The sequence below is a fragment of the Littorina saxatilis genome, unplaced genomic scaffold (assembly GCF_037325665.1).
Source record: "Littorina saxatilis isolate snail1 unplaced genomic scaffold, US_GU_Lsax_2.0 scaffold_343, whole genome shotgun sequence".
In the NCBI taxonomy this organism is placed as follows: domain Eukaryota; kingdom Metazoa; phylum Mollusca; class Gastropoda; order Littorinimorpha; family Littorinidae; genus Littorina; species Littorina saxatilis.
In genome coordinates this window covers 65,776-75,000 of record NW_027128673.1, presented here as the reverse complement: position 1 = coordinate 75,000, position 9,225 = coordinate 65,776, and the positions used below count along the sequence as shown (strand labels likewise).

General features: G+C 41.8%; 1 long non-coding RNA gene across 1 annotated transcript in view; it reads right to left on the bottom strand.

Moving 5' to 3' along the window:
- LOC138957024 (uncharacterized) overlaps window positions 1–9,225 on the bottom strand; it is a 121,712-nt gene that overhangs the window by 56,402 nt on the left and 56,085 nt on the right. The gene's annotated exons all lie outside the window — the stretch shown is intronic.

Sequence of the window (9,225 nt, the reverse complement as noted above, 5' to 3'; positions counted from 1 at the left end):
CAGTTTTGATGTCAACACCGCCTGGCATACACAGGGACGGGAAGGCATGCAATATAACATGGACAGATACAGTTTTGATGTGAACACCGCCTGGCACACACAGGGACGGGAAGGCATGCAATATAACATGGACAGATACAGTTTTGATGTGAACACCGCCTGGCATACACAGGGACGGGAAGGCATGCAATATAACATGGACAGATACAGTTTTGATGTCAACACCGCCTGGCATACACAGGGACGGGAAGGGATGCAATATAACATAGACAGATACAGTTTTGATGTGAACACCGCCTGGCATACACAGGGACGGGAAGGCATGCAATATAACATGGACAGATACAGTTTTGATGTGAACACCGCCTGGCATACACAGGGACGGGAAGGCATGCAATATAACATGGACAGATACAGTTTTGATGTCAACACCGCCTGGCATACACAGGGACGGGAAGGCATGCAATATAACATGGACAGATACAGTTTTGATGTCAACACCGCCTGGCATACACAGGGACGGGAAGGCATGCAATATAACATGGACAGATACAGTTTTGATGTCAACACCGCCTGGCATACACAGGGACGGGAAGGCATGCAATATAACATGGACAGATACAGTTTTGATGTGAACACCGCCTGGCATACACAGGGACGGGAAGGCATGCAATATAACATGGACAGATACAGTTTTGATGTGAACACCGCCTGGCACACACAGGGACGGGAAGGCATGCAATATAACATGGACAGATACAGTTTTGATGTGAACACCGCCTGGCACACACAGGGACGGGAAGGCATGCAATATAACATGGACAGATACAGTTTTGATGTGAACACCGCCTGGCACACACAGGGACGGGAAGGCATGCAATATAACATGGACAGGTACAGTTTTGATGTCAACACCGCCTGGCACACACAGGGACAGGAAGGCATGCAATATAACATGGACAGATACAGTTTTGATGTCAACACCGCCTGGCACACACAGGGACGGGAAGGCATGCAATATAACATGGACAGATACAGTTTTGATGTGAACACCGCCTGGCATACACAGGGACGGGAAGGCATGCAATATAACATGGACAGATACAGTTTTGATGTGAACACCGCCTGGCATACACAGGGACGGGAAGGCATGCAATATAACATGGACAGATACAGTTTTGATGTGAACACCGCCTGGCATACACTGGGACGGGAAGGGATGCAATATAACATGGACAGATACAGTTTTGATGTGAACACCGCCTGGCATACACTGGGACGGGAAGGGATGCAATATAACATGGACAGATACAGTTTTGATGTCAACACCGCCTGGCATACACAGGGACGGGAAGGCATGCAATATAACATGGACAAATACAGTTTTGATGTGAACACCGCCTGGTACACACATGGACGGGAAGGGGAGAGGGAGGGGGTGGTGGAGGCACTGACACACGCACATGAAGGGAAAACAGGACACAGACAGGTTGCAACTGAAGAAAGAAAACACACACACACACACACACTATTCTAAACTTTTAGTCTTACGTGTATTCAGCAATACAATTCTGAGTCAAGCCAAGTTTGTAAGAATGCTTATTGTTTAGCAAGTAAACAAGAGTTCCTTGAGTTGTATTGTACAGTAGGTGGCACAAGTTAGGCAACTCATTCGCGCCCATTGTTTCAAGTGATTTTTCGTCATTTTCAACTTGTCGTAAAATATGAACCAGATAAGGTACATAGAAAAGGACGACAGATTCATGGAGGGTGTTTTACTGGCTGTACGTGCTGCGTATTATTTAATCGTGTTCTTTTTTTATCTTTTCATAAACTGTGTTGTACACTGTAGGGGTAGGGGTCAAGCGAGTCGTGATTGCACACCCCAATGCAGTGTCACTTCGACCCGCTACAAAATTTGTACAAATGCATATTTTTCAACTAGGTAAAGACAGTTGTGGAGGACATTCATCTCTCAACATGATCATTGAATCAGAATGAGTTGCGTTTCTTTCGCCGGGTACTCTACACCAACACACGCATCATTTATACAAACTGATCAACAACATCAATTCAAAAACAACACTGGACAGCATTTAAAAATACATTAATTAAACCTAGCAGCATACACTTAAAGCTTCCTTACCTCAAGTCACACACACACACACACACACACACACGCACACACACACACACGCACACACACACACACACACACATACACACACACACACACACACACATACACACACACACTCTCTCTCTGTCGGTCTCTCTCTCTGTCTCTGTCTCTGTCTCTCCAGGGCCGTATCTGGGGGGGGGGGTTCCTGGGGTTCCGGAACCCCCCCCCCCCCTCCCCTGGCCATCCAATGTACCCAATGTACCTCTCAGAGAAAAAAAATGTGGACTTTGGACCCCTGCCTTCAGTTGGAACCCCCCCCCCCCCCCTCAAACGAACTTGGTCCGGCCCTGCTCTCTCTGTCTGTCTGTCTGTCTCTCTCTCTCTCTCTCTCTCTCTCTCTCTCTCTCTCTCTCTCTCTCGATCTCTCTCTCTATCTCTCTTAACAAATACTACACAATGACACATACAACCAAAATCTCACTGACAGCGCGTTATGACTCGAACTTGTCCCGTCCCAAAGTTCATAGCGAGTCTCTATGAGCGCGTCGTCAATATCACGTGACTGACTGGAGGGGCGTGGCCAGAGTGTGCTGGATGTGTGTCACTGTGTCTATTCAGTATCACTGCGTGTTGTTTGAATGTCAGTTAAAAGTCTGGGTTTCTCAGGGCGGCGTCACTGTTGACTTGTGCACGAATACAGTTCTGAACATTCCTTACTGACAGTGTTTCTCAGGGCGGCGTCACTGTTGACTTGTGCACACATACAGTTCACAACATTCCTTACTGACAGTGTTTCTCAGGGCGGCGTCACTGTTGACTTGTGCACACATACAGTTCACAACATTCCTTACTGACAGTGTTTCTCAGGGCGGCGTCACTGTTGACTTGTGCACACATACAGTTCACAACATTCCTTACTGACAGTGTTTCTCAGGGCGGCGTCACTGTTGACTTGTGCACACATACAGTTCTGAACATTCCTTACTGACAGTGTTTCTCAGGGCGGCGTCACTGTTGACTTGTGCACACATACAGTTCACAACATTCCTTACTGACAGTGTTTCTCAGGGCGGCGTCACTGTTGACTTGTGCACACATACAGTTCACAACATTCCTTACTGACAGTGTTTCTCAGGGCGGCGTCACTGTTGACTTGTGCACACATACATTTCACAACATTCCTTACTGACAGTGTTTCTCAGGGCGGCGTCACTGTTGACTTGTGCACACATACAGTTCACAACATTCCTTACTGACAGTGTTTCTCAGGGCGGCGTCACTGTTGACTTGTGCACACATACAGTTCACAACATTCCTTACTGACGGTCTTCAAAGTCGACAAAGTCTTTTTGCCAAACATTCCGTTCGGACACTTCGTGAAGCATAATTCGCCAAATTTACTTGTTGAGGCTTCAGGTAACTTCTACACTCAGATTGTTTTCAGTTTGACTCTGTGAGCTTCTGCATGACTTGACTTGCCACTTGGTGTTCTTCTGTCTGATTTGACTTGGTGTTCTTCTGTCTGATTTGACTTGGTGTTCTTCTGCCTGATTTGACTTGGTGTTCTTCTGTCTGATTTGACTTGGTGTTCTTCTGCCTGATTTGACTTGGTGTGCTTCTGCCTGATTTGACTTGGTGTTCTTCTGTCTGATTTGACTTGGTGTTCTTCTGCATGATTTGACTTGGTGTTCTTCTGCCTGATTTGACTTGGTGTTCTTCTACATGATTTGACTTGGTGTTCTTCTGCATGATTTGACTTGGTGTTCTTCTGCCTGATTTGACTTGGTGTTCTGTCTGATTTGACTTGGTGTTATTCTGTCTGATTTGACTTGGTGTTATTCTGTCTGATTTGACTTGGTGTTATTCTGCATGATTTGACTTGGTGTTCTTCTGTCTGATTTGACTTGGTGTTCTTCTGTCTGATTTGACTTGGTGTTCTTCTGCCTGATTTGACTTGGTGTTCTTCTGCCTGATTTGACTTGGTGTTCTTCTGCCTGATTTGACTTGGTGTTCTTCTGCATGATTTGACTTGGTGTTCTTCTACATGATATGACTTGGTGTTCTTCTGTCTGATTTGACTTGGTGTTCTTCTGTCTGATTTGACTTGGTGTTCTTGTGCATGACAAAACTTGGTGGAATTGCCAAACCAGTCCCTATACCCAGCACATTCAGAAGCCAGAGAGTAATACGATATTCTACATGTCCCTGCATAACTGTGATATCTGACTGAAAGAAAGCTATTGTAACCAAGGCAACCTTGAACGCTGAATCGATCTCGTAGAACCACCTGGTACTTTTGACAAGAAATATCAACAAGTAGCCAACAAACCAACCAGCCAACCAGCCAACAAACCAACCAGCCAACAAACCAACCAACCCCAACAAACCAACCAGCCAACAAACCAACCAACCAGCCAACCCGCCAACAAACCAACCAACAAACCAACCAACCAACCAGCCAACAAACCAACCAACCAACCAACCAACCAACCAGCCAACAAACCAACCAACCTGAACATCTGATTGTTTACTCACAGGTAAGATTGTATGTGTGTATGTATTGGTTGATACACAGTAACACTGGCTGCATAGTTTAACGCGTCTGCTTTAATATGATTTATTTATCAAATCAACTCGACTGGTAGCGTTACAAAAATCCAGACTGAAAACACAACAACCAGAAAGGTCATCTATTTTAACGTGTTTTTTTAATTTTTTATTACATATTGATCAATAATTGAAGATCACAGGTAGAGATCGAGATAGGTAGAAAGATAAAGAGAGAGAGAGAGAGAGAGAGAGAGAGAGAGAGAGAGAGAGAGAGAGAGAGAGAGAGAGAGAGAGAGAAAGATAAAGAGAGAGAGAGAGAGATAGGTAGAAAGAGAGAGAGAGAGAAAGATAAAGAGAGAGAGAGAGAGGGAGAGAGAGAGAGAGAGATAGGTAGAAAGAGAGAGAGAGAGAGATAGGTAGAAAGAGAGAGAGAGAGAGATATATAGGTAGAAAGAGAGAGAGAGGGAGAGAGGGAGAGAGAGAGGGAGAGAGAGAGAGAGAGATAGGTAGAAAGAGAGAGAGAGAGAGAGAGAGAGGGAGAGAGAGAGAGAGAGGGAGAGAGAGAGGGAGAGAGAGAGAGAGAGAGAGGGAGAGAGAGAGAGACAGAGAGAGAGATAGGTAGAAAGAGAGAGAGAGAGAGAGAGAGGGAGAGAGAGAGAGAGAGAAAGAGAGAGAGAGAGAGAGAGATAGGTAGAAAGAGAGAGAGAGAGAGAGAGAGAGAGAGAGAGGGAGAGAGAGAGAGACAGAGAGAGAGATAGGTAGAAAGAGAGAGAGAAAGAGAGAGAGAGAGAGGGAGAGAGAGAAAGAGAGAGAGAGAGAGAGAGAGAGAGAGAGAGAGAGAGAGAGAGAGAGAGAGAGAGCGACGGTTGGAGGGGGGGGGAGAGATCGTTAATTTAATCGTAGCAGTAGCAGCAGCAAACAATCCAGCCTAAACAAAATGTGTTAACATCTGATTTATGAAGGGAAGTAAGCGCGCTAAATGAACACGACAGGTGTAATAGAGTCAATGAGAGTAATGTGTAAGCGCTCTAAATGGACACGACAGGTGTAATAGAGTCAATGAGAGTAATGTGTAAGCACTCTAAATGAACACGACAGGTGTAATAGAGTCAATGAGAGTAATGTGTAAGCGCTCTAAATGGACACGACAGGTGTAATAGAGTCAATAAGAGTAATGTGTAAACGTTCTAAATGAACACGACAGGTGTAATAGAGTCAATGAGAGTAATGTGTAAGCCTTCTAAATGAACAGGACAGGTGTAATAGAGTCAATGAGAGTAATGTGTAAACGTTCTCAATGAACACGACAGGTGTAATAGAGTCAATGAGAGTAATGTGTAAGCACTCTAAATGAACACGACAGGTGTAATAGAGTCAATAAGAGTAATGTGTAAGCGCTCTAAATGAACACGACAGGTGTAATAGAGTCAATGAGAGTAATGTGTAAGCGCTCTAAATGAACACGACAGGTGTAATAGAGTCAATAAGAGTAATGTGTAAGCGCTCTAAATGAACACGACAGGTGTAATAGAGTCAATGAGAGTAATGTGTAAGCACTCTAAATGAACACGACAGGTGTAATAGAGTCAATGAGAGTAATGTGTAAGCGCTCTAAATGAACACGACAGGTGTAATTGAGTCAATGAGAGTAATGTGTAAGCGCTCTAAATGGACACGACAGGTGTAATAGAGTCAATAAGAGTAATGTGTAAGCACTCTAAATGAACACGATAGGTGTAATAGAGTCAATGAGAGTAATGTGTTACCACTCTAAAAGGAAGGAATATTGGAACCGTGATTCGTACAATAGATGACGTAATAGAGTATTTAAATCGAACGAATAAGTCTGGGTTTATATTGGCTCTTGACTACCGTAAAGCGTTTGATTCCATTTATAAGGAATTTATGATAGAAGCATTTAGATCATATGGTTTTGGTGAAGAATTTCAAAAATGGGTTAAGCTTTTAATGACAGACACTTTTAGTAGTATTAATCACGGAGGGTGGATTTCAGAACCGTTTCCATTGAAGTGTGGTATAAGACAAGATTGTCCATTTTCACCCCTGGCCTTTATATTGGCGGTGGAAATACTTGCCATTAAAATTAGGAAAAGTGATATAACGGGTGTTGAATTACCCTCAAAGGTGGGCGAGGAGAGTGCCCTAAAAATTAAACAGTTAGCAGACGATACAACAATATTTTTACAGAACAGTGGTGATGTCTTTAAAGTTAAAGATATAATAATACAGTTTCCAAAGTTTTCAGGACTGACCCTGAATGTTAATAAAACCAAAATAATGAAAATTGGACAGCATTGTGGTCAGCAAAAGTTGCCCTTTGAGTGCACAGAGAAGATTAAGATTTTAGGTATATATTTCGTAAATAATGATAGAGCAATAAATGTTGAACAGAATTGGGTATTAAGAGTTCAGAAGATTAAGAAGTTGATTAAGATATGGAGTCGACGAGATTTAAGGATTCACGGTAAAATTGTAATAATCAAATGTTTTTTTATTTCACAGCTAGTATTTGTGATGCAGACGATTGGATTGCCAGATCGGGTTTTGACAGAGTTAAATAGATTGTTTTATAAGTTTATTTGGCAGAGAAAGTGTTCGAATAAAAAAGCATTTCAAAAAGTGAAAAGAAAAGTAATGGAGAAAGAAATAAGTGAAGGTGGGTTGAAAATGCTAAATGTGCACAGGATGCAAGAGTCTTTTTATTTACAATGGGTCGGACGTTTGTATGAAAAGAAGGGAGCAAATTGGACGTTTATACCACTATGGTATCTGGGACATGTTGTTTCAGGGTATGGTTGTTTTGATTTGAATGTTAAACCGAGTAAGGAATTGAATTTGACAATGATTGGAAGCCCATTTTGGCAGAGGGTAGTGTGGACACATTTGAGTTACAAGCGTAGGATGGAACATGATAAGATTGATGTGAACAATTTTTATAAACAGATTTTGTGGAGTAATGATTTGATTCGGTATAAAGGGAAAATGTTGTTTTATTTGTATTGGAAAAATGCGGGGATTGAACGAGTAAGTGATTTGTTTATAGTGGAAGAAAAAAGATTGAAGTCAGCAGCAGAGGTATATATACAAATTGGAAAGAATAATGCAAATATTTTAATTGGATTATTGGGCATTAATAAACGCATTACCCAAAGTATGGATTAATTGGATTGAAAATAAACATATTATTGTCCAGACGGATAAGCAATTGTTTGATGGTAGCCTGTATATGATAAAAATAAGCCAAATACGAAAAATGATAGAAAAGAAAAGTGTAGATACTGCTGTAGAAAAACCTTGCGTATATAATTTTTGGTTGAGGACGTTTGGTGTACAAGTAGATAAGGAAATTTGGACACTTGCCCATGTTTCCAAAGAAGTGAGGTTAAGAGAATTGCAATGGAAAATCGTACATAACATATATCCAACAAATATTTTATTATGTAAAATGCAAGTCAGGGAGAATAACAGATGTTGTATTTGTTGGACGGAAGTTGATTTTGTTGAACATTTTTTTTATGAGTGCATACCGGTAAAGTTGTTTTGGACGAAGATAGAAAACTGGATAGAGGAAAAGGCTGGATTGAGGGTTAATTTTAAGATGCAGGATATAATATTTGGCTATCAAGACACAAGTTGTTGTAAAAAGATGAGAAATTTTGTAAATCACGTAATATTAATTGGGAAAATGTGTATTAGTATTTTTAGAAAGACAACTTGTCAGGGATCAGTGTTCGTAATTTTCGAGTTTCAAATATTAAGTAGAAAATTTGATTTGTAAATATAAGGAATATTTCCATTGTTAAGAGAAAATGTCCATGTCTCGTGAGTGTAATATACCTCTATGTTGGAGTTAAAAAAAGAAGAAAAAAGACCAGTGAAGAAGGATGCTCACCGCCTATTTACAAGAAAAAAAGAAAGAAAAAAAAAAAAAAGGAAAGAAAAAAGAGAGAAGAAAACAAGGAAGGGTTGAAGCAGCCTGCATGCAACTGAGGTCAAAAAAACAAAAAAAAACAAACAACAACAACAACAAAACTCTAAATGTACACCACAGGTGTAATAGAGTCAATGAGAGTAATGTGTAAGCACTCTAAATGAACACGACAGGTGTAATAGAGTCAATGAGAGTAATGTGGACGGCCTTAAATAGCATAGCAAATTTGAGCGAAAGGACACAGGAAGAATGCTTTAAAAGGGGTGCAACATTTGTCGCAAAAATGGTTTTGCTATAATGTTAGTTACATTTGGCGTCGCCCGACAAAGATGGGACTCGACATGATATGTTCAGGAATGGCGTAATGACCACTGAATCATTTTCGTGCTGTTCCCGTTCCACGAACCCTGGAAGGACCGTCGCTCCATGGCCCGGTTCGAAACTTTGGGGACAAAGTTCACAGTTCAAACGGTGGCGAGTGTGACAGGGAGAGTACCGTCACCCTTCACAGCAGGCTCTGTGAGCTATTTATAGCTCGCCTGCTAGACACCTGTGGACCATTGTAGAGTTCTGTTTGTGATGGGCTCTTTCCGCTTCTATC